Raw genomic sequence first — 27474 nt, 5'->3', positions numbered from 1 at the left:
TCATTCATATCCTGTGTGGAGGTGGCTGTGAGTGTGTAACAACTGAATTCATTGCAGAGTAGGTTTTGCATATTTCTTATATGGTGTCCCTAATATATGTCACAATATCCACCATACAGGGATAACAGATGTGAAATAGCTGAAAGGCTGGGGTGCAAATTCATACCCCTACATGTGACATCATGGCCAGGTGAACAAAGTTAGCAACCCTTGTATTTCCCAGATAACACTCTCAACCCATGCCTCATACACACACACACACACACACACACACACACACACACACACACTTGCCTGGGCTACAACCGCTATGTTGGTAGTATCTGGCATACTGCCCACAGATAGTAACCTTGGTGTGATTGCAGTGGGCTACTGAGGGCATGGCACCCTGTCCATCAGTCTAATAGACATGTACATGCAGACAGTGCACCTTCCCAATGTTCCCCACTGGACACCTGCAGCACCTGTGGTGCCATCAAATGTGACCCACAAAGGACATACCATGCCTGAAACACATGCCCTGTATGACCAGATGCTACTGGCACCAGAGAATACCTGTATCATGCTGTCAGTGTAGGTGCAGGGTCAACCTGCTGCCATTAACAGTTCCCGCCACATGAGGCCAGGACTGGCACATCTGATGATAACAATCTGTGTACACAACATGGGCCAGACACCCCAGGCAGAGTTCCACATGTCACTGTGCATGCATGTGGGAAGTGTGTACATCCCAGACACCATCCATATCATGGACTAAGGAACGGATACATGGCAAGCAATGCACAGCAATGGCCACACACAATAGTTACCCAGGTGACTGGATGGTGAATACAATTCCCACCTGTGTGGGCAAATCCAGACACTGCACCCCTGAGCCACACTGCAGATCATTGTCATGTGGCCTGATGCCAAGTTATACCTATCACCTAGCCTTGTAGAGCTATTTGGCACAGTCGAACACTACACACCCATGAGGCAATGCACCCATGCATGTCAGTACTGCCACTCTGTGTCTGTGTGTGTGGTGTATGATGCCTATGACAACATTCACACTCACTACAACCCCCATTGGCATACTGAAGCATGCTGTCTGATGTCAGACACCTCCACATAACTTTTGCCCATATAACCTCTGTATAACCCCTGTGGTGCAATGTGATACCTGCACAGTACTGTGTTGTGGCAATCTAACTAGTGATGAGTTGTATTCATGACCCTGCCAAGTGCGTCAATGTGTGTGGGTCCCTGCAAGAGTGTGGCTGTGTTAACACTGACAGCTGTTCATGAGGAGAAGCACGTGTACTACACCTATTGTATACCTAACATATCACTGTTGCAGATGTCACTCACCATCACATATACATTTGGAGGGTTCCTCAACATGTAACCTATGTGGCGCATCCAATAACTGCATAGACATGTGATAGCAATGCATAGTCAGTCAGGGATTTGATGCCTTGTACTAGTAGGTGTGTGACACAAACGTGCTTATGTTTTACTCTCCCACCCCTCCCTGACTTATCCTTGCCTCTGTCTGCCTCTCTCACTCCCTCTTTGCTGTATGTGGAGACTTACACCTGCTTTGCTTAGGCAGCAGCATGTGTATTGTAAGTGATGCTCATGATCAGCTGATGGCCTCTGCATGAATTGCAGCTCTTTTCTAGCTGATTGCATGTGGAACAGCTGTGGTAACATTCCCATAGCCAATTGCATGGAAATACACTCCAATATCTAGGAACATCATGTTGGTATTGGGCCTTTTCATTCACTGTGAACAGGAACTAGATCTGTTGTTTAGCAAACAGCACCACAGATGGATTGGGGAGTTACCTCTAACAGCATACACTGTGGAAACAGGCCATCACACAGGATGGGGATGTGCCTGACTTGACTACAGACTGTAAGTGATGCTATACTGCATTTGGAGTAATGTTGGTTTAACAGGGTGTGTGTGGATATGGCTGTCCTACATGTTTTAATACCTGTCATGTCAGTGCTATGTTTATGAGGAAACCTTCATCTGTAGGGTCATCTGCAGACTGGGCAGTGGTGCCTTTTGTTTCAAGTGTTACCCACAGAGCACTTATCTGTGAACTGCAAAGGTAGTGTGAGGATTGCAGTTTGTAGATGGTGACAGCCATGAGAGTCACTGACTTCATATCCCTCATTGGACATATGTTGCAACAAACCCTGTTACAACAGTAAATGTATGAGGTTATCACAGCAACATTTCAATATTGGCTCTGTGTTTGTGCCTCCAGCCACAACTCTGTCAACCGTTGTACATATGTCAAGCAGTAAGAGGTGCATATGTGCTGTACACCATATTTAGTGACAATCATATTTGATAAAAAGCCAGTGAGATATCATAATGCTACACATGTTATGTATAGTAGGGGTTATATATGATGACATATCCTGGACATTCTGTGGTTGTGTGTACAGTAGTGAGGTCTGTGTACTTATGGTGATTGTTGACAGTGTGTGTATTGTTAATATGTACATTGGCCTGTGTGCAGACTGTGGTAGATGTCATAGTTCTTGGTCCTGTTCTATCTGATGTTACATGCTGCTTCACTGTATGTTACCCTTTTGGCTTACATGTTTGTAGGGCCAAACACACACATGTCCCATACCACAGATAGGCATTGGACCACACTGTGTAGTGGCCCTGTATAGGTAGGGTTAGTGTGTGAGTGGCACATATGAGAATGGTATTGAACAGATGGTCTATATACTGTAATATTACACTAGCTTACCATATATGGCTGTGGCTGTGTTCACATTGGTTGTGGTTATGCACTTTCACACAGGTGTCTGTTACTCTGTGCTGTGACATGCCTGTAGAGCCTGCTATATATGCAGGTACATGTGTATTCCCCATAAGAAATGTAGGCCAGTGTGTAGCCAGTCTGCCTGTAGCCTGCACAGTGCTTTGTTACATGCCTAGCAGCTTAGTGTACTTACCTGGTGAGAGGTCATTTTATTTATTTATTTATTTATTTAACATTTGTTGGCCGGGAAAGTCTGACTAGGTTCCACAGATCCTGTTTTCAGCAGAGGCCCGGGGAGAAATGCTCCAGACGCATGTCTTTAGAATGTGGGAGGAAACCGGAGTACCCAGAAGAACCCCACACAAATGCAGGGAGAACATGCAAACTCCACACAGAAGGCACCCCGGCCAAGAATCGAACCAGAGAACCTCTTGCTGTGAGGCGACAGCATTAACTGCTGCACCACTGCACCACCTATATCATGTCCAAATACTTGCCAGATGTACTGCTGCCGGGCCACCATAACAGTCATGTATGTCCGTCAAAGCAGTGGGATGCTGTACAGATGTATGTCAGTAACTAGTGGGTAGTATGTGGCTATGGCATCTCTGTTCCAGTGGTTATTATGTGTCAGGACAGACAGGGGTGTGTGAATGCATACCTATGGGGGGCAAATGTATACCAGTAGTAACTTTTTGTACACATCTACATGGTTGTTAACATCCACGTTGTCAGGCTTGGTCCACATGCCTTGCACTAAGGGGTTCTGTGTATACCTCTGGACTGTCCAGAGTGTGTCAAACTGTCCACATATATTGGCCATATGTCTGCTGTAGTCCACAGGAGCATTACTGCGCTAGCAGTGGTACTGTACTATGATGTCCTTATGATGTCTGTCAGTAGCCAATGGCGCACATTAAAAGCAGATGTGACCTCCAACACGCACCATGTCTGTGAAGACAATCCCTATTACAGTAGCAATAGTCTACAAATATACCTGCAATACATACCTGAAATCCTCTTGCATTATGAAGTTGGGATTATAGGGACTGAGGAAGGACTCCACTCCATGTTCAGGACATATGGTGACCATATATGTATATATAATTATCCAGATATCTGTATAGATATATACACATATACATATCGACATACATAGATGGATATGTATATGTACATAGATATACATATAAACACTCAGATATATACATATACAGAGCAATATATGTCTACACATATACAGATAGAGATACATATGCACATATATGTATGGATATCTACATATATATTAACAGTAGTAGGTATATCAGAATAGATATATATGCACATATAGTTATAGATATCTACATATATACCAACATAACTAGGCATATCTGTACACATATGATGTGCATACATATATAGCTATATATACATATATCTATATATACATATATATATATATATATATATATATATATATATATATACATATGAAGAGATGTACACATTGCCACATATATGTTGCACTATACAGATGTGTATACAGACATCTGTAGGGTATTCATGTGTATGTACATGTAAACATATATAGATCTATTATATGTATATAACCATATACCTTTGTACTGCAGTGGTGGTGTTGAGGTAGCATTGTCGCCTCACAGTAAGACGCTGTCCATTTCGATTCTCAGCTAGAGCATCTTTTGCGTGGAGACATCCGTGAATGGGCGTACCTTCGTTGAAGGTTGTGCATCAGGGCTGGCAACTTGGTACATAAAAACTCTACTGCCAATAATTAGTGGACCGGAGTTCTGCTGTGGCAACCCCTAACCGGGAAGAGCCTAAAGACACAACAACAACAACAACAACAACAACCATATTTCTGTCATGTGTAAACCACACAGTTGTGTATACCCTCCCGGATGTATCTCACTGTATGTATCTGCTATGTGTACATTATGATAAAACAGCAAATGTGATGCAACAGTCATATTAAAAACAAGGACTACACAATGTAAGAAGTAAAGGCAATTGTTCAATACTACTCAATATGTGTCTTGACAGCTATATTGGTAAAACAATAGCTGTCTTCACAGTGGTCATGGAGTAGTGGTTAAGTGTTGTGACTTTAGTGTACAGGCTCCATTAGCCTGTCCCTGCATTGATGGTATGGATGACAGGGATGTGGCACAGGTATCATCATATGCACAGGGCATCCTTGTGCTGACACATGTACATCTACAACACAAACGGATAACATTATACAGACCACAACCAACCAGTGTTACTAACAGCTATAATGCAACATTGCTGGATGGCTACACTACCTGCCATATATCCATTACACTTTACTGCTTACAATATGTTACACTGCAGTACTGGGGTACACTGTAATACAGTCACCGTGTGCATAAGAACTATATTAGCCTGTCCCTGCATTGATGGCATGGATGACAGGGATGTGGCACAGATATCATTATATGCACATGTTATGCAACATGCATATGTTGCAGGCAACGATTGTCATTTGTATGTGTGGCTCATACAGTGTGTACTTGGTAAGATGGTAACTGTAGGCATAGTGCCTGTTCCATATTGTGTGACCTTCAATATATGTATCTTCCTATACATATCTCTGTGTATGTTTGTGTAGTTACATATATATGTATATATATATATATATATATATATATATATATATATATATATATATATATATATGTATGTATATCTGTAACTGCATATATGTGTCTGTGTATATGTATCCACATTGTACATTCCCTATGGGAGCCAGACTGTACTGCATGATATGTTACTGATACCAACCTGACATCATACAGGTGGGATGGAGTACTGTTAACATCTTATGTCCATGTCATGTCAAATCCTGGTTATGGGATCTGCAACAGTTGGTAGTGTATTTCAGGGCAGACCTGTTTGGCTGTGGGGGGGGGTGGGATACCTATTAGACAGGATGTATGTTGTTTGGGGCCTCTCAACCCCATTAACGGTGCATGTTGACATAAATGTTTTTGTTATGTTCCCATTTTTATCTACAGATGTATGTCTGTATATACCTATATGGCTATATATATATATATATATATATATATATATATATATATATATGTATAAAGATTGCTGTATCTATATAGACATATAGATGTAGACATATATATATATCTATAGATGTATGCATATGTATATATGTTTATTTATATGTATATATATATATATATATATATATATATATATATATATATATATATATATATATATGTTATATCTATGCAGATAGTAAATATATATACACACACACATACATCTACATGTTGAAATACATTCCCTGTACTGTTGAATGCCTGGGATGGATAATATGTTTGTGAAAACATTAGGGTTATGTGTATCTGACATGGCTTAGTGGCAAATCATTTTGGCTATGATGTGCAGGGTCCTGGGTGTGAGCCTTGCAGAGGCTGTTTATTTTGTTGCTGGGCGGAACAAGGGCTGTTGGACAGAATGATTAAGGCACTTTTGAGCAATGTTAACTGGGTTTGCATGAGTTTGCACGGAGGTAAGCACTGCTAATGTCCGGTTACAGTTTCTTATACTCAGCTTTTCAATTGCTTAGCCTGTGTAGGCATTGGTTACCCCCACGCAAACAGGCTTAAACCCGCTTACTGTTGTTTAAAAGTGCTTACTCCCACTTACCCCTGCGCTAATTTCTTTAAAAGAAAAGAAAAAAGGGTTGATAGGAAAGTGGTGAAAAAGGGGCACAAAGATTGAAAGACAGTAGGGAAAATAGCTGTGGATGTGCAGGAAGGGTGTAGAGAAGGTCCATAGCTGCCAATTTCTTCTACAGCAACAGCTGTACATATACACTGACTTTAGAGGTAGATTTGGACACTCAAACCCCTGAGAGAGAGGTGAAGACAACAACAATATTTTGTGATGCCAATTAAACCAGATTACATGTGTCCAGTGGACATGTGTGCAAAATGAACAGCTATGTATGGGGCGAGATTCTTTTTGGGGTACAGATTGCCCTTTATTTTTCAGGTGAGAGTGGGATGTTGGGGAGGGCTAGTAGGTATATTTGGAGAGTTAGGGTTAGTAGGTTAACAGAGAAGACAAACAAGACGCATACAGGGGTGGTATATGACACATGTAGGGGGAAGACACCTTGATGGGAGGGGTGTTGGGACATCGGAAGCCCATCAGCCCCCTAGTGGAAACAGTGGGTGGCTGTGCTGGGGGCTGAGTTGCAGAGCCAGGCCGACCCTCTAGTTGCGACACAAGGCACTCAAGCTGGCGTAGTAGATATCCGACCTCCCTGCAGAGCTCACTATGCACCACAACCCGAACCTGGCGACGGGTGACAGGATCCTGTTCATGCCAACTCCTTGAGGGGACGAGCCCCATCACCTGACTTGGTTCCACCCAAAGGTGGTGAAGGTCCAATGGATGAAGAGGTCCCGGGTTGGGCCCTGGTGCCACAGCCAGCTGAGGTGGGACTGGTGGGTCCGCTGGGACTGGCCTTCCCAAATGTGCTATAGTGTTTACATTTTATCATCATATGTGGGTTAGAATAGTCAACACATTCCAGGGTTAGGTATAACAGCATGCATAGATATTCCCATTAACCCAGACACCAGATACGGAACAGTTGCATAACAAATGGAACACATGCATATATCAGACCACAGTGGTAATAACAACAGCGTGCAGGTACATTGATGGCACCATGATCCCAATGTTGGAATATTTCAATATAGCTCATGTATGGAAACATATTTAAATAAATATCAACCAATAGAACATTAACAGAATAGTGAAGTCATTACATACCAGTTAAGGTGGGTATGTAGTTTATTCTTGGAGATATGGTGGCGGGGGGATGTCAATTAACAATTAGTGTATTCCTGTAATCCACATTACTTTCCTAGTCAGTGCTGTTATCTGTATCTTACAAGTATTACTACAGTACCCTATAGCCTTAGTTTGGACAGTGATATGTCTGTCATCATCATTATACATTAACTGGTTTTACCTGCAGTATACACCTCTTGCCTGGTATACCTATGGAGGAAATGTTTGTTAACACTAACTTTCTACACATACTCACAGATTCCAGGTTGATGTTGTGCGCATAGTTGTCCATCTCTTTCTGCACAGACTCTGGCCATGTCTTGACCATGTGCAGGTGAGCCTGGACATATCTAGACTATTGCCCTCTTCAACCTTTAGTGACTTACCACACTCTTATACAGGCTTTCCTACACAGTTATATTATGTAGCACAGTGTGGGTGACAGTGATCAGTGATACCTTATTATTCAGAGCAACTGCAACACTCACAATTCCATACAATACCAGAGTTAACAGTACCAGTACAGTGTATCAAGCTTTTTTTTTTTTTTTTTATCAGCACAGTGTTCGTATCCGATGTACCTGTGTGAGCAATGCTAGTTAGCACTACCTGAATGTTGCCACACAAAGTACCAGATTACACGTTAGTATTATGCACATACATCTCACTCTGTTACTGTACACACTCTGGTCACAGCTTGACAACATGTAGGTGTAGGTAGGACATACTTGGCTTATTACTCTCATAACAGTTTCGGGAGTTGCTAGAGTCACAGGTTTGTTTTCATAGATGTGTGACAATCAGTTGTATTCCCTGTTTGCTGCCTAAACATCTGGGATCATCGCACAGACTTCCCAGGGGGACAGGATGACAGGCAGCAGATATGGGCCAATATACTGGACATTCTTGTCCTATCTGTATAGTTGTGGGGTATGATTCTGTATGCAGCCTACTTCCACTCCCAGGATTCAGACTTTGGCTGTGTCTGCTGCAACTTAAACACTGTCCATCAGAGTTGTGTGTGCTATATAGATATTGCTGTATATCTCCTATTTGCTTTCTGTCTTATAATTCTCCTGTGATTTTGCATTCTGACCTTGTATTACAACACTCTAATACAGGATTTCCTAGACAGTTATATTTTGTAGGACAGTGTGTGCAACAGTTATGAGTAATACCTTATTATTCAGAGCAACTGCATCAGTCACAGTGCCATACAATTTCAAAGTAAACAGTACCAGTACCGGATATCATTCTTGTATTTCTGGGCACAGTGTTGATATCTGACAGACCTGTGGGAGAAATGTTTGTTAGCACTACCTGAATGTTGCCACACACAGTACCAGATTCCACATTACTATTTTGCACATGCATCTCTCTTTGTTACTGAACACACTCTGGCCACAGCCTGACAACATTGGGGTATAAATGGGACATACATGGCTTCTTACTCTCATAAGGTTTTGGGGAGTTGCTAGTGTGCCAGCTTTGTTCTCATAGATGTGTGTCAATCAGTTGTATTTCCTGTTTGCTGCCTATATGTCTGGGATCATCCCACTGATTTCCCAGTGGGACACGTTGACAGGCACTAGATATGGGCCACTTTACTGGACATTCTGGACATATCTGTACAGTTGTGTGGTATGATTCTGTATGCAGACTACCACCACTGCCAGGATTCGAACTATGGCTGTGTGTGCTAAAAATACAGCAATTCACTTCTCAGTTGCATGTGCTATTTGGATTTTGTTGTCTGCCTTTTCACTGTTTTCTATCTATGTGTCTCTCAGTTGAACTAATTGACCTCTGGGAATTACACCAGTCATATACAGGCATTCCTACACATTCTGTTTATGGTGCACAGTGTGGGTAACAGTGCTTAATAAAACAGTACTATTACGTGATTGCAAATCTACATTACCATATGATACCAGAGTATACACATGCAGTCCAGCAGTTAGACTTTTATTGTCAGGCTATTACACTTTTATTTACATACAAACTATATGAGACTCTTCCTGCCATATTCTCCAGTGTATGCAGTACTTGCCTTAAACACTGCAGGTTTTATATAGGCAATTAATTTACTAATACTTTTGGATTTATTTCCTATGACAGTACATGCAAGAGTATTACTGACCTGCCTTGTGTCACAACCTTGCCAGGTGACTTCGTGGGCCTTCTGGTTTGCGGCCCACTCACTTGCAGCTGTGGAGGAGATAAGAGGAGAATTTAGTCATACCTATCCATGATATACATGAGCTGGCAATTATTACACACATAGTAGAGTGATACTTACACACAGCTGGGACAGCCCCTGCCATTCTAGCCTTTTGGATCCACTCCTCCAAGAGGTCCCCCTTATGCCACTTCAGGTCAGCATAGTGATGCCTGACCTGCTCACCAGTTGGGGTATGCCAGTGACACTGGTGAAGTCTCGGGCGAGACGGTCCCAGGCTTCCTCCTTGTATTGGGAACCCTGGCACTGGCTCTGCAGCAGTCTCTGCTCATGGTCTTTGACAAGGAGTCCTGCCATGACTCTGGACTCCTGGATGCATCAGCACTGCACCCAGAAGCGCACACCTTCTCCCCTTACTGCCTTTGTGCCTGCAAGGGAAGCTACAACCAGTTATGAGATGTATTCCTGCCTGTAGGGTTTAAGTAGGGTTGATTTCCCACACTTTTCCATGATTGGCCGGTTTTGAAAAGGCTAGGCTATGAGCAAACCTGCTTACCTAACGTTGGCATTGATTAAAGGGGTATAACACTGGGCACATTGAGTTAGCTGGCTGACACATTGCTTACCATAGCTCTCAACCTTCCATCTCCAAAATAAGGAACACTCGCTTTCATATTGTGGAACAAATGGGCAAAATGTGGAACACATACTAATGGGTTACTAACAACTTCGAATGGGAAGTTCATAGGATGGTTAAAATATGTTGGTTTTACTTATAAAAAAGATCCTTTAATGAATTAATATGATTAATTTCTATTTACCATGGATTTCACTTAAAAAAATTCCTAACACTGAATGTGTGATGGACTCTTTCAATGTGGAACTTTGAGGAACTTCGAGGAACATGAACTTTTTAAGACCCCAAATGAGGTACACTTGAGAGGTATGTTGCTTACACCTCCTAAGCTGGCCTGTGCAATGCTTAGCATTGCTTACATTAGACTTTGCATTATATTTTCTTTTTTGCATTGATTTCTTATTCCTTACATCTTATATATATGCTCGGTATCCATGATTCATGTGTAAGTACACTGTATGGTGTCCTTGTGTTTTATTGAGGACTTCAACACTCTATTACAATTACACCTCACATCTGGGCTTACTGCTGTACTCCACATATTTATGTTATGTATTGGGTTATAGAACATATGACTGTATACTGATTCATTTCACAGGTTCATTCTGATTTTACTATAGTGAGGATTTGTTTGGTGATACCTCATTTTTATGTACTGCTATGATGGCTTGGTGCTTAACTACTGTGACTATAGTGTATAGGGTCCTGGATTCAAGACCTGCAAGGCTGTTTATTTTGTTGCTGGACAGAACAAAGGCAGTTGGATACAGAGTGATTAAGAGCAGTTGTAAGTGGGTTTGTGCAGGTTTGTGTGAGGGTAAGCAATGCTAACCTCTGGTTAAATATGCTTACAGAGAGTTAGTTTCAATATTGCTTAACCTGTGTGCGCATTGCTTACCCCGACGCAAACGGGCTTAGACTCACTTACTAGTGCGTAAATATCTTTACTACTGCTTATTGGTGCTTACACTTGCTTACTAGAGCTTACTCCTGCTTACAATTGCACTGATTTAGACAATAATATCTAATGGTTCTTGGGAAGGTGGGGGATTTGGAAGCTGTATGGCGTTGCCATTCATTACACATTTTACCTTCCATTTTTATCCATGATTCCAGTGTACATATATGGTATGGGGCACATGTGCTTATCTGGGAACTTTGCAACATTATAACACTGACACCTCACATCTGCATTAAATACAGTACTCCAGTTCACAGATATATGTTATTTAGTGGGTTATGCAACTAAAATATTTGTCATAACGTGATTTGTCATGGAAAGTAGAATGTGCTGCAGTGGAACTCGAACCGGGAATGCCTACTCATAAGACGAATGCTCCACCCTTTATGCTATTGATATACTCATTCATTTGCATATATCTTCCTTGTTATCCTCTTCAGCCATTTAATCTCCATTAACCGTAACTAAGCGATGGGCACACCCACACACCTATGGTTAGCTTTAATCAGATTTAAAAAAAATAAATAAAAGGGTTTCTTCATTTTATTTATTTATACTGTTGCTGTGGTACACAAGGGGGACTGCTGGTGGGGATATGCAGTCATCTGTGAGCGGTCTTGCTCATTTCATACCCCTTTCTGCTGTTCTTCATTGTAGTGGTGTGTTTATTCTGAGAGCTCTGCTCTCAGACACACCCCCTGCACTCTTACACGCTCCGTGTAAGCCTAGGAGCTCAGGCAGTGTGCCTCATTATTATGCATGGATTCTTAGTTAAAAACAGGTTTGTTTATTTGATTTGTATTTACTATTACTGTTGTACATGTGGAGGAAGTTGCTGGAGATATGCGGACACCTATGAGTGGTCTCGCTCATTCCTTTGTCCTTTCTGCAGTTCTTCATTGTGGGGGAGTATATATTCTGAGAGCCCTGCTCTCAGACACACCCCCTGCACTCTTACACACTGCTTGTAAGATTAGGAGCTTAGGCAGTGCACCTCATTAATATGCATGGCGCGCTGCCATCCTGCTCCTAAACAGCCGCTTCCATGCAGGATTAAGCTAGTCCTGCATGGAAGAATAGTAAATCCGGGGGGTATGTCAAACAATAACAGCACCAATATGTGTAGTCAGTAGTCTTATCTTCATTTAGTTTAGATCAACTTCATTTTAATTTCCCCACCTATTTTGATGTTATGTATACAAAATCTCTTCTCAGTCTGGATTTGAAGTTCATATTTCCCCGGAATGAAGATGCAATAATTAAAAAATAGATATGTGCGTGTTCGTGTGTGTGTGTGTGTGTGTGTGTGTGTGTGTGTGTGTGTGTGTGTGTGTGTGTGTGTGTGTATGTTGTGTGTGTGTGTGTGTGTGTGTGTGTCCATGTGTGTGTGTGTATGTGAGTGTGTATGTGTCTGCATGTGTGAAGAAAGATATATATATCGACCTATATATATATCTATATCTTGAAAAAAAAAAAAAATATATATATATATATATATATATATACATATATATATTCCTAAAGACATATATTTATATCTATATTTATATAGATACATATAGACATTTATACACGTCTTTATAAGATCATAGGAAGTTACTAGACTACCAGCCCTGGGGCCCTTACAAGCCTAGCCAAATATTATGCCCATGTTCCCAAAGTCATTATCTGTTGCCACTGTCCAGCAGGGACACAAGTGGGATCCAGGGGGTAAATTTTCTGATTTCCATCCAGTCATCCTGGTTACACTTAAAAAGGGACTACATGTCTGGAATGTCCTGTATTAGAAACCAGGACTATGTGTATGGCAACTCTACACTTACACCTGTTGCCACAAGGATGTTTTCTTTCCCAAGAAAGAAAGGTGTACATCATACAGTATTATGAAAATCTGATTTTTATATAATCACAGCCATTAAAATAGTAAATCAAACCTATCTTCAATGACAGATTATTCACAATGAGTCTGATGATACAGTAGGATCCTGATATTACATGCATATAAACAGACAGATGTTTCAGGCACAGGCAATAATGCCCTTCTAGCCTGCCAGTATACCAACACAGTTATCCTCATTGATACCCTTGGTATATTTCCACTGTATCTTTCCAATTTACTCATCCTTGTTTTCTTATAAAGTTTCCATATTGTTATTTCATACTCAAGTGTGGGTCTAATGACTAACAAACAATGATTTCATAATTTCTGATTTCCTAGATTATAGACATTTTTTATACAACCTATGATTCTACAATTATCATTAATCAAGTGTTTGATGTGATTAGAAAAAACTCAGCTATGCTTTTACCCATTTACCCTGGTCCTTAAATCAATGCACTGTTTCAATCACCGTGTGTTATATTAAATACCCCCCTTTCAGTCTATGTCTCCCAAAGCTTATATGCCTAGTTTTTAATGTATTGTATTTATTAGCAAAATGGTTAACAGCCTCTGGTGTGCTGCTACAATTCAGTTTTTGGATTTGTTAGTTTATATTTGTAAGAATTTTATCCCTGGATTTAATCTTGCTTTAACATCTGCATCACCCCTGCTTGCCAGTCCATGGAGCAATGCTACAATTATTTTTTTTTAAATTTGTCAAGCAACAGAGGCATGCACCAAATTCCCTGTCCTTGGCCAAGAGACAACAGAGAGTACACATGCTGATCACCTAAGAGGTACAGCTTTCATCCTATGTGAATGCATACAGTAGAATTGATGCCAGGCAGCAATCACAACCTTTACTTTCTCATGTAACGGCTGTGTACTGCTATCATCAGACAGAGTCAGCCCCAAATACAACACTTGCAATTGAAAGACTATCAAGGTAAGTGTTAAATTTGGAACAGGAAAATAAATTTGTAAATGTATGAGTGAATGGCAGATAACTGCATACTGCTACTTGAAAATGTGCCTATGTGGAATAAGTGTGAGTTTTCCATCAATGACATCCATATATAACAGGACTGACTTAGATAGATAGATTTCTGCCATTTATCAGTTAACCTGACTCGTGCATATAAAATACCCAAAAAAGAATAGAAAAATCAGTCCACATTCGAATTATCTCTACATTATCACAAGTGAAAAAATAAACTCTCTGATTTATCAATGATTTCAAAGTACTAATTGCAACGCTAAAAAGTTGCCAGAAATTAGTAAACTTTTCAAAATAACATCACTACTACATATACTAAGCATTCAGTTAGTTAGGCACCCTGTGTGTCAGACAAAATAAATATGTATCACTGAATCCAAAAGCTAGAAACAAGGTGATGGCGCAGTTATTATCATTTGCACAGGGTGGGTTGGGGGGGGGGGGGCTGAGACCATGGATGACACAAAAATAGTGAGTATGTGTGAGTAAGCAAGACAGGCAGGCAGAAATGTAGCTAATTATCAAATGGCCACTGAGACAGAATTACCTACAAGCCTCATGAATGCCTTATGTACTTGTTATGTGTGGGTGTCTGTATGGGCACTTGATATGAAATGTGTGTGTGAGTATCTGCATGAACACAGCCAAGCTCTATGCTAGCTCTCTATACTGGTGTGTCAGACAGGTGTGAGCCATGCAAGGTAGAGGTATCAGTTAATCGTCATAATTCCCGACTTTGAGAACTGGCTCTACAAGGAGATATACTGGCATGTCCATGCCCATAGTCAGATGTGCTGTTGCTACATGAATGTAAGCGATGTCTGCTAGACAAGCTCTCCACACGACTATGCCCAGATCCATGGCCTACCACTTCTGGGTGTGGGTACCTCAACCACTGATAAAGCAGTGGAAACAGTGCCACTGCAGGAGTGGTATCAGGGATGGCCATGTTGGCTAACAGCAGGTGATGCTATGGACCTACAGCCACATGGACCCTGTACCCCTCCCAGCAGACATTCCATCACAGACACTGCCCATTCCTTATCCACTGGATCAGTCACACTGTGGTGGCTGTCATGTATGTCAGCTTGTGCCACATCTACAACCCTAAGCATGTCCTCAGAGGCCCAGTGGAGCATGCCTGTGACTCCATGATGGCCTTAAACATATGTCAAGTGGAATGTAATGACACCCAAGGATCAGTTGGGGTAAACAACAGGCTTCCTCAGAGCACCCCAACCAACCCTCCTGTGTGGCACCTCACCCACACGTTGCCTGTTGGAGTTGGCATAATGGTAAGGGCATTTACCTTACAGATACAAGGTGCATGGTTTGATTCTCATATGTGGTAATTGACAAGGATTAAAATGGCCAGTTAGCCTAGTATTAATCTATGAACCTAATGTACAAGCCTGTGAACCTATGAGCCGGGATCAACCAGCACTGAAACTTCACTAACCACACTACTGTAATCAACTGTGTCACCTTCAACCTGTCCACTATCTCAGGGCTCAGTGGAATGTGTATGCATAGAAAATACAGGGGATGTATGAGTCACAACCTCAGTGGCAGAGTCACCCTCTATACCCTCAACTGTACCTATGTTTTGCCAACAACATCTTCAGAGCCTACCGATACTGAAATATCAGGTGGTAGGTGTCCTACATGTCCACTGTCAGGATCACCTGTGATAATAAGCAACACACACAGGAATTAAATTACAACTTATCTAAATATTAACCCAACAGAGATGACCAAAAAGGAAGACTGGTCACACAATATCAGATGGTAGAGCAATACAGACACTCATTAAACCTTCCTCACACTTACAGATAATTATATATTTAAATAATGCTTAGTTATAAGCAAACATTATTATTTCTCTGGAATAGGCTCCCCATCCACGTAAAGCAGAGCTCCTCCCTAACCCAATTCATATGTAACTTGGACAACTGGATTGGGAACAAGAAATTTATCCCTGACTTGCCACCTATATCTCCAATGAACACAAACAACCTGTAAATGCTTTGTGTCTCAGGCCCACTCTTGTAAATGTTTCACCTCCAAAGCCCACACTTAAACTTAACAAGGGTACCAGAACTTGTCAGAGATTTGGGATGCTTGGCTAGGCTTAAAAAGGCCCTTGTGGTCATTAACCTAGTACACACCTATGAACCTATAAAGAAACATTTGCTTACCATGTGCAAATGTCTCCACATTTTGCAAGGAGGATGGTTCTTGAAGTAATAAAGTAAGGAAAGGAAGGAAGTTAAGCATCACAATAGGAATAACACAGGGGCTCAATGAATACAGTCACCTATATGTCCTGTAAAAAACAGCTGTAACTGAAATTTGGCTGAGACATCTACCCATACCCATGGGTACTGAAATCTCTTGTGTGACTGTATAACTTATACATATGTACAGACAGAAAAAATGTATAACAGGAAGTAGTAGTAAAATTATATATATTAGTCCACAAGCAAATATATATATTGCCATATGTAAGCTTGCCTGGAAGCTGCTAGTGGGACACACTTGTAGCTACATCAGCACCAACATCAAGTACATAGTGGGAAGTCCCCACTGAGGTGTCTGGATCTGTGATAGTGGACAGGAACTCTACATTTGGTGTTACTGGTGGCTCAGAAGCAGAACCACCCCAGTAGCCAGATGTTCTTGGGGAACTGCAGCTGCCTTCCCCTTGGCTGATGAATTCATATCAATGGCCCGATGCCACATCTGATCATAATTGTAGCTGCAACCACAAACCGTGTTTAAGTCTCATCTCTAGCAGCTATATCTCCATGGCCTATCTCAAGCAGAAAGGCTCCATGCCACATCAGAGCCTGTATTATGACCTCATTCTCAGTGTCACTGAAAGGGGGTTTTCATGGTTTTGTAGACTTGGGTGCCATAATTCTATGTGACATAAAACAGAAGGATAAAACAAATAAATATCAAATAAGTTATATATTTATTACAAAAAATAATCATTCTGTGTACCCTTTCTCAACACTAAGCACTTGAAACACACCTTTCATTTAGTACAACAGAATGTCAGCTGGCTGTACCACTTCCCCTGGTGCACAAACAAATGTTTGCACAAACCAAGGAATATCACATAAGTAATGTATACATGTTTTCCATAGATATATCAGGATGTCTATATATTTTCAGCCAAAAAAAAAAAAAAAACATTTGAAACACATTTCTCTTTCTGGACAAAAAAAAAATGGTAGGTAGCTCCTCCCACCATATACACAAACAAAGGTTTGTGCAAACCAAGGGATACCACATAAGTAATGTATACAAGTTTTCCACAGAATTATCAAGATGTCTACATCTTTTAAACAGAAAACTCAATTTATGAATGCCAGTCCCTTTTCACTGTCCCCACCACTTTTATGGTTGCCCTGGGCCATTTCAGAAGCATAACACCACTGTTAGTGACATGCACAGTACATTGCTCTCCAATACCATAGGAGATTGCAAAAGAAAATGTTAAGAACATAATTAGGCTGGCAGTGTATCCGGTATCTTTCAGAAATGCAAATGCCTGCTAAAACTGCCAATGGTAACAGTGTACTACTAGAAGTGCATACAGATGAAAGTTCTTTTTTCTCCTGCATATATAAATACATTTGTAGCATTTTACAAAATCTAAAATACCGTTGAATAATATAAGCATTCCTTAGCGAAATTAAGCCTTCTCTGCAGAGAAATCACCTTCGAAGGAATACCAATCTTCTGTTTTGTCCAAATACACAAGTTTTTAGCCATGCAGTTACCTTTTTATAGTGTAGATTTAGCCCTCCGAGGACTGTGAGGTTGCAAAGGAGGTGTTAACTCATTAAAATTGCTGAATACCAAACTTTTGACTTCATGTGGCAGATGTAAACTTAGTATAGTCTGTTCCCCATTGTTTGATGCTTTTGGTTTGCAATGTGAATGATTAGTGTAAGAGAAGGAAAACACAACAGTAATTCAGACACTCTTCCTCGCAGTGGGTGTGTCAGTGAGGATACACTTACAAAGTGTGGAACTAACTTCAATGAACTTTTAAATAAAGCAAAGCAAATTTTTGTCCATAACAGCAAATCTTTCTGACCTTTGCTGAAAACTTTTGTTTACTGCCCTGCACCTTTATCACAAATTTCAATTAAAATGATAGAAAATGCTCTATAGACTGCATATCTGATATTAAAGCAGAGATACGGGAAGAATGACCAGAATAAAAAGAGAAGACAGAACTGCATTTCTGCAAACATATTCATAAATGGTCGTATGATCAGTCATTGCACAAAATATGTTAGCCACACATGTACAACCAAATGAGAATGTCAAAGTGCATGAACAGTTAATATTGGAGATAATGTGAATTGCTTGTACTTACATGATTTTATCGGTCTTGCAAAGCTGTGTCTGTGACAATGAGAGAATACAAAGCCCAACTGTGTTTTGTAATTTCATTAGTCTGATGGTTTAGATCCAGAACTGTGTAATTGTTTAACCTTTGTTTAACTTTATTTATTCAATTTTTGTCTTTAACATTTGTGCAGTGCATGGCTTAGCACAAACATGGTAAAATGCATACAAATTTAAAATTTACTGTCAGCTGCCTTAAGAAGTGCAAACAGGCTTAGTGGAGTTGCATGACAGTCAGCAACTTGTATGGGAATGACAGCAGAAATTACACCTGTGACCCAAATGAGTTTTAGCACAAGGAGGAAATACATTGAGGTACACAATAGATAGGCTAGGTAAAGCATGGTTGGAGTACAACAGTGGCAATTTTTACTGAGGAAGGATCATAATGAATATTAATAAAAGGAATATATATTAACTATTGCCTGTTACATTTGCACATTGTTCACCTATGCACAAACACAGTTTACTGTTTAAGGAAAAACAAACTAAAACATCTTATTTGGTTCACCTCCCATCAAGTAAACAGGCTAAGCAGCAATGAGTGGCAATCAAAACCCTGGACAGTACTAAGTTTAAAAAATATACCTATGGCCTAGCTTTTACTTTGACACGAGGTGTAAGGTCATGGCCAGGACACAGGTAAGCCAGGGTTTTAATCCAGCCTATTCTTTTTTTTTTATTATTAAGGGTGTCCCACTGTAATTTTTCACAAAACTTACAATATAAAGATAATTCTACATGCCAATAGCTATGTGTAGCAGGTTGACTGAGAATACGTGCGGCATCATACGTATTATTTGTAATTACTGTAGCATAACAATGATGAATATGTAATTATAAATGTATTTTCAGACCAGGGATGGACTTCATAGTTTACTGACAGTCATCTACATACCTTCCATAACAGAAGTATAAGTTGAAAAAGAGAATGCATTGTATGGTCTGAACCAGAACTCAAAAATCTACTCTGAATCTAATACAAGTATATCCATTTCAAGTATATCATCACACATTACCCCTCCATCACACCTGAGAATACACAAACCAGGACCTTGTCATGTCACACACATACAGGCTTAACTGAAGTATAGCACCACTCACTCTACAAAGTGTAAAAGCAAGGCCACAGGTACTGTCCCGATTCCTTTACATAATGACAATTTAAATAATGACAATTTAACAGACTGGTTAAATAACCAGCGTGGATACAATTTTTCTACAAGAGACGATGATTCACCACAGGATGGTGATTCTTACTGTGTCAAATTAGATAAACTTTACAAATTTATGTATAAATATAAAATGCTATGCATTGAGAACTCGTATTTAACAGCATGCATCAAACACAATATTGTACCTAAGGGGCTCAGGGTATGGAAATACCCCAATAATGTTGAAATAGGCACTGCATATCATAAGGACCTTATAGATATTTTTAATAGATGTGGTCTTGAAATTTTAGGGCGCATCATTAAAGAAAACATTAAACAGTTAGCAGAACTAGAGGAAGAAATTTTGGTCCTTGATAATTTCATTAAACAGGATTTGTTCTTTGAAATAAAGCAGGAAAAGGACAAATACTATAATTTAAGGTTGGAAATTGATACAAAATGTAAAACGCTAGAGCAAAGAAAAATTAATAAACTTAAAAGGGACTTGGATGACTATCAGAATAGTGTGAATTACCCACCACCACCTTTCAGGGGAAATGCACACAATGTCAGAAACAAGTCTGATAATAGGAGAGTTAATAACTACAATGTTCAAACTAAGAACACAGAATGGGCTATGGAAGATTATGACAATGACTTTCCTCCATTAGAGGACATAGATTTGCCACACAACATCTATAGAAAAGGACAAGGTCCTCAGAATTTTCAGAGAGGGGGAGGAAGAAGGGGGAGAGGGAGGTATTAACCAATACTATCTACCCCCCCACCCCCACTGATCCCCTAACTATTAGTTCTCTTGTTCTCTCTGAATCAGATACTGATGCTGAAACTGAGATTCTACACACAGGCACCACACATTCTTTTAATAATTTCTCAATTTATAATTTCAGCAATATTATCCTAAATAAGGCGCATTTTGATCTCCTCAGCAAAGGGTTTAAATTTATTCCCAGCACCCGAGGGGATTTAGTTAAAACCATAATAGATATGAAGCTGTTTCTTAGGAAAGTAAACCTGCAAGCCATTTTACCAACTGCCTTATCTAATATTGAACAACCACATCCTGCTCTTACTAGACGTAGCACCTACAACCCCCCACTCCTCCCACAAATAAAGAACCTGGAGATGGTTTTAGAAAAAGAGATTAGAAAAGAATTCAAACAACACCATTTGGTGTACAATCTCACAGAAGAAGAACACACAACACTAGAAGAATTAAAGAAAAACACCTCAATAAGAATTATGAAACCAGATAAAGGAGGGGGAGTGGTAATAATGGAAAACATTATATACGAAGGAAAAATGAACAAAATTCTTCGTGAAGAGAGTTAATATAGAAATGTTTCTATGGATGAAGTTCAATTGGCCTATCAAAAGATAGACATGGCACTTGATCACATGATTATGGAAGGAACAATCAATAATAATACGTACAAATTTTTATCAGTGCCAAAACCAAAGATTCCAATCATATTCGGCATTCCGAAAGTCCACAAAAATGTAAGTGACCCACCATTGAGACCGATTGTGTCGGCCGATTGTTCAAAGACTCTTCCTATGGCTAAATTTGTGGATAATAAGATCAAACACATTTGCAACAATTTTGGACATATATTAAAGGATTCATGGGATCTACTAAGAAATATTACATCAAATCTCTTTTCTGAGAACTTGATTTTTGTCACCATAGATGTGGTAGACCTCTTTACATGTATTCCACACAATGAAGGGATGAGTATTTTTGAAGATATGGTTTTTATGGACAACACTCTAACACATTCAGAAAAGGTCGCCTTAGTGGGACTTATGGACAATATATTGAAGTACAATTTCTTAACATTCAATGGAGAATTTTACCAACAATTAAAAGGGGTAGCAATGGGGCGGCGTGTGCACCTACTTATGCTAACATTGTTCTAGCAGGTTGGGAATTGAATTATATTCTAAATTCAGAATTTCAACAATACTGGTCCTTATATCGACGCTTTCTTGATGACATCGTCATTTTTTGGACAGGGGGTAGTGAAAAATTGTCTGTATTCTTGGAATATATTAACAACACTACCTCTTATTTGAGATTCACACACTCCTGTTCTTTTGACAAGCTACAATACTTGGACGTCGAGGTCCAAAAGAATAAAAATTCAAAAGACTTCGAAACTAAAATATTCCGGAAGAACACTTTTTGCAACTCCTTCCTGCATTTCAACAGTGCACACCCGCCTCATTGCAAGAAAAATATTGTCAAAGGACAATTTGTAAGAGGATGTCGAATGACGAGCACGGACGAAGACTTTTATATTGAATGTAATATTTTAGAAGCTATGTTCCTTGCCAGAGGATACCCACTTGAGTTTATAAAAGATATTAGAACAGAGGTGGAACAACATAGACAGACTAAATTCAAACCTATTAAGGGATGTTTGACCAACAACAATGACCAAGGTACAAGTGAGCATATCATAGATGGTCGGTCAAACACTAACATGAGCAACACCCCAGCTGATTCTGACTATCAATCAGCACTTGTCTTAGAATTCAATGTTTTCAATTCCAAGATAAAAAGAATGATTCAAACAGAGTGGGAAAAATTCATCTCCTTTTCTGACATTCCAAACATAAAAGGAAGAGCACCAAAAATGGTATACAAGAATGCACGTAGCATAAAAAAAGTCTTAGAAAATAATCAAACAAAAGAAATTTATAACCATCTAGAGAGGACACGTCCCAGTAACATCTCACATGGAACTTTTCATTGTGGACACTGTAAACAATGTCCCTATATTTCTAACAAAAGAGAAATTTTTCTTGAAGCCAGAGATATAAATATATACAGTACAGGTCAATTTAACTGTGAGTCCCAGGGAGTGGTCTACCTCGCAACGTGTTCAAGATGCATCTCTTATTATGTTGGGAAAACAGAAAGAGTATTGAAGAGGAGAATTTATGAACATCTATACGAAATACAAAAAGCAAAGGACACTAATGCGTTGTTCAAACATACAAAAACTTGCAAGGAGGCTAAGTTTTCCTTTTTTGTTTTGGAACAAGTGAAAAAAGAAACAAGAGGAGGTCCCTGGGAAGAATGGCTTGAATATAGGGAACTTTATTGGCAAATACTATTAGAAGCCAATAAACAACCGGGTCTAAATGAATGTATTTCCATAGTCCCAGCTCTAAAATTGAGATCAATTAAAGTATGAAACCCATCATTTTTAAATTACTCTCAAAGAACAGCAGATGGCACTGTTGTTCACTCTTTACTTTCCTATTCACAAACATAATTCAGCATTCATATCAACACAACAAATAGTTTTAAAACAATTTATTTATTTACATTGGTTTTAAGAAACTCAATTATTTAAAACATAGTTTTTAATCAATTTTAAAAGGTTTTATATATTAGAACAATTTTAAAAGAAAGTTTAACAGGTCCTACATGTCATTTTTTAGCAAATTAAGGATTTATTATAATGAGCTCTTTAGGTTGTCATTATTACTATTGGCTTAAACAGGATGCTATGTTTTTTATTGGTCTTTTTATCTTTGAATTTTATTATATAAAGTTGAATTACTTAATTGGTTTTGTCTGATGAAGTCGAAGCTCTTAGCTGACGAAAACGCATGTACTGGTTTTAAAGCGTTTACTGTGTGATCAACTTGTGGATTTATTTCTGTTTCCAGAATAAAGTGCGGTTTGAGTGCGCTGTTTCCAGCTTTATTTGGTTATTATTTGTAATTACTGTAGCATAACAATGATGAATATGTAATTATAAATGTATTTTCAGACCAGGGATGGACTTCATAGTTTACTGACAGTCATCTACATACCTTCCATAACAGAAGTATAAGTTGAAAAAGAGAATGCATTGTATGGTCTGAACCAGAACTCAAAAATCTACTCTGAATCTAATACAAGTATATCCATTTCAAGTATATCATCACACATTACCCCTCCATCACACCTGAGAATACACAAACCAGGACCTTGTCATGTCACACACATACAGGCTTAACTGAAGTATAGCACCACTCACTCTACAAAGTGTATATTTGTAATGACCATGACTGACAAGCACTCCTGTGGCAATCAGGAAAAATCACCTATGTGGAAATATATGTATTCTCTTTTTTACATAGGTTTGAATCCCACATAATACAAATTATTTTTAACACTGTGTAAGGCCCCACAAAATATATGTCAAGTCATACCATTGATTCCCCCAAAGTCATGTCTTAAAAGCCAAGTCATTTGGTATTAACCACGGGACAAAGTGCTGTCAGGTTTGGCGGTGCAAATACCATAACTTAATGCCAAATGTCACATTGTCCTTCCTATTTCATAAACTGCCTTTGTCTTTGTTTGGCAATGTTTCTCTTTGTTTACCATCCCGTAAATATGGTTGGCATGGTTGTGCGGTTTGCGCACTGGTGATAAAATGAGATGCCATGAATTGGTGGGAAAATACTTTAACTGTTGTTGGAGGAACTGTACAGACATGGCAGGAGCTAGAAAGCAGGGTGTCAAATTCATGCCGCAAAGGTGGTGTGAGGAGGAGTCAGAAATGTTTGTTATACTCCTCGTATATACTATACTATACTATAAGACTGAGGCTTTGAACAGTCTAGCCAAGGTTGTCTACAGTGTGACTTACATTCCATACACTGGGAAGCAATGCAGGCACCATTATAATGACCTAAAATGGTGCAAGCAGGAATACATTGACCAGTGGCTGGATGAGTTTAGAACTGCTGATATCCCACACTTGTTTTAGTATACAGATAAAGCAGCTTTAAATGATATGGAAAGCTGTAGATAGTCAAGACTGGTATGCGTAATGCTTTCATGTCTCTTTTTCTCTCCTTCTTTATTTTACAACTGCTCTGGAAATTATAGCGAACAGGGAGGTACCTGCTGAAAAATTAAAAAAGACTCAGAGAGCCAAACAGTATGTATGCAGCACAAATAATTGTACTATAATTACTACTCTTTTATACATTACTAGCAATTTATGCACACAGGTCTTAACTGTAAAAGCAAACATGCATGCTTTCTTCTGCAGCTCTTGGTAAGTGTATTAGGCAAGTATAATAGTGTATTCAGATTTGGTGGGTTCAGTCCCCATAAGTAAAAAATAAATTCAAATTACAAAAATATCAGGTTTTAATTTTAATTCCAACAATATTGGTTTTAATGCCATATTGTTAACTTAATCTGTATTATATTTAGAAGCATATATGCAATATCTTCATATCACAAAGATTACTTGCAACAATTAACAGTCCTATTTTGTATTGGGAAAGCTGTATACCTAATGTAATAATAACATATATTTATCATAATAAAGCATTTGAATGTGACATAACAGTTCTAATTATCTGTTTTCTTTTTATGTCTCACCCAACTCCTTATCTCGCTCTCTTTTTTGTTTTTATAAATGGGAACACACCGTTCTGATGACATACTTTTCTGCCAACAAACAAAATGATTTTTGATACAGGAAGGTAGCCCAAACACTGTGACTCAGCCTGCCAAACCTTCACCTGCTGCCTCACCAACACCCAGGACCTCCGGGATGCAGTATGGCAGTATTGTCTCCACAACCCTTTTACTACTTGAGCCATTCACCTCAGATAGCATTGTCATGGCTGCTGGTGCTTTGGTAATGTCGATGTGAAAGAACATGGCATTGGTGCCTTTCTCAGCTGTGTGAAGAGGTTGCTCCTTAGAATGTAAAAAGACTCTCACTTCAAGAAATCTCACAGGGAACCAAGAAGGGAAACATTGATGACATTTCTGAGGGTAAGGACTGGATTCTCAAGGTCCCTGATGTCCCCTACTTATCTCCAATTATGGTGCCCCCCAATCTTTTGTGTCCATCACCATCTCTGTGTCTGTCTTGCTTGTCCTGCTTTTCTGCAGGTGCTTCCTCATCTACACAACCTCCCTGATCCCGATATCCCTATGCCCTTCTTTTTGAAACATTAAAAAAAAATCAGTACCTATCCCACAAAAAAACGTGTCTCATATATAGCTCTCCACTTTGCATATGTGTCTTCTCAGCATACGTCTAATAGGCTTTACAACATGATTGCATTGTTGTCACCTATCTATGTTATAGAGACAGTCCAAATTCATCCAATTTTCTGTACCTATTCACATTACAGTGTTAAAGAAGTGGATAACTAGGGTTCTTTCCTAATTCCTTCCTGCTAATTCCTTAATTGCTTCCTTCCCCTTTGTACTTCCCCTGCTTGCCACCCCCATTTACTACTTTCCTCTCTGCCCTATTTTTACACCTTTAATCTGCTCAACAAATTGAACCACACACCAATCACATGGCCAGAAATAGCTCATAATAAAGCCTTCACTTTTTGTCCTCTGCATTTGTGTGGAATTTGCCATCATGCACCAATACAGAGTTGCTGTGAAAGGCTCTTCATATCCTGTAGCAAAACTGGATGAATTTTTGCCATCAACTGCACTAGTCCAGTTATCTCTGTGAAATGCTGCTTAAACTTGCTATGCTAAAGGAACACAATGTTATAGCAGAGTAAAGACAGTACTTTGCAATATTTACTTTGACAGTTCTTTATACTGCTGAATATAAAAAATACAACTTTGTTAGTGGATTGTTGACATAAATCACTTGACTGACGATTTTTTTTGAAAATACCTTCAATTAATCGATTTCAGATGCAGCTCTCTCCTATTCATATTGTGATGATATATGTGTATGATTCTGGAGCGTTTCACCCCGGGCCTCTGCTGAAAACAGGATCTGTGGAACCTAGTCGGACTTTCCCGGTCAACAAATGTTAAATAAAATAAATAAATGATGTATTTAGCCACCCACACATTAAAATTTGCCATGGTTATGATTTTTGAGGGAGATATATTGATTACTGTCCAAAAATTAGTATCTAAAGTGACATCCATCCCCACTGGTATCACATATTTATTTAACCTTGTTCTGCTTATCATAAGCCTGTTGCCCTTCTCCTAAGACCTCTTAACCCTTATGTCAGTCACTCCATGCTGCATAGGATAATAGGAGGTTACTATGCTAATGGTCATGGGGCCTTTACAAGCCTAACCAACAGTTTATCCCCAAAAAATAACCTCAGTCATCACTTGTCACCCCTGTCAGTGAGGGACACAGGTAAAACCCCTGGGACAAATTTGTGGTTTTCCATCCACTCATCAAGGTTGCACTTGAAGAGGGTCAGTGAGATACTGTGTTTGATGTGTATGGGAAGTCTATTCCAAAGACGGGGTAGTCTCTGGGAGATAAACCTGTCTCTCCAGCAGGCTTTGTTGATGTTGCATATTAGGTTCAGGCCTTGTGAGTGGGTAATGCACAAGGATTTAGACTTATGGATATGGAGCATATCTAGTAGGGCAGGGCCCGAGATTGCCTTGTAGGTGAGACACAGATCACCTCTGAGCAATCTGGACAATTCCGAGCAGGGTGATAGTGATCTGAGCCTGTCCACATAAAACAGGCATTGGAGGCCATGGATTCTCTTTATGAGGTATTTCTGTGGCCTTTTCAGTTGGTGCAGATATTTGGAGAGGTACATATCAAA

Source organism: Protopterus annectens, chromosome 4.part1 (assembly GCF_019279795.1).
Source record: "Protopterus annectens isolate FY-2018-M chromosome 4.part1, PAN1.0, whole genome shotgun sequence".
NCBI classification, from domain to species: Eukaryota; Metazoa; Chordata; order Ceratodontiformes; family Protopteridae; genus Protopterus; species Protopterus annectens.
The sequence above is the reverse complement of the archived record's forward strand: the minus strand, read 5'-3'. Positions refer to the sequence as shown.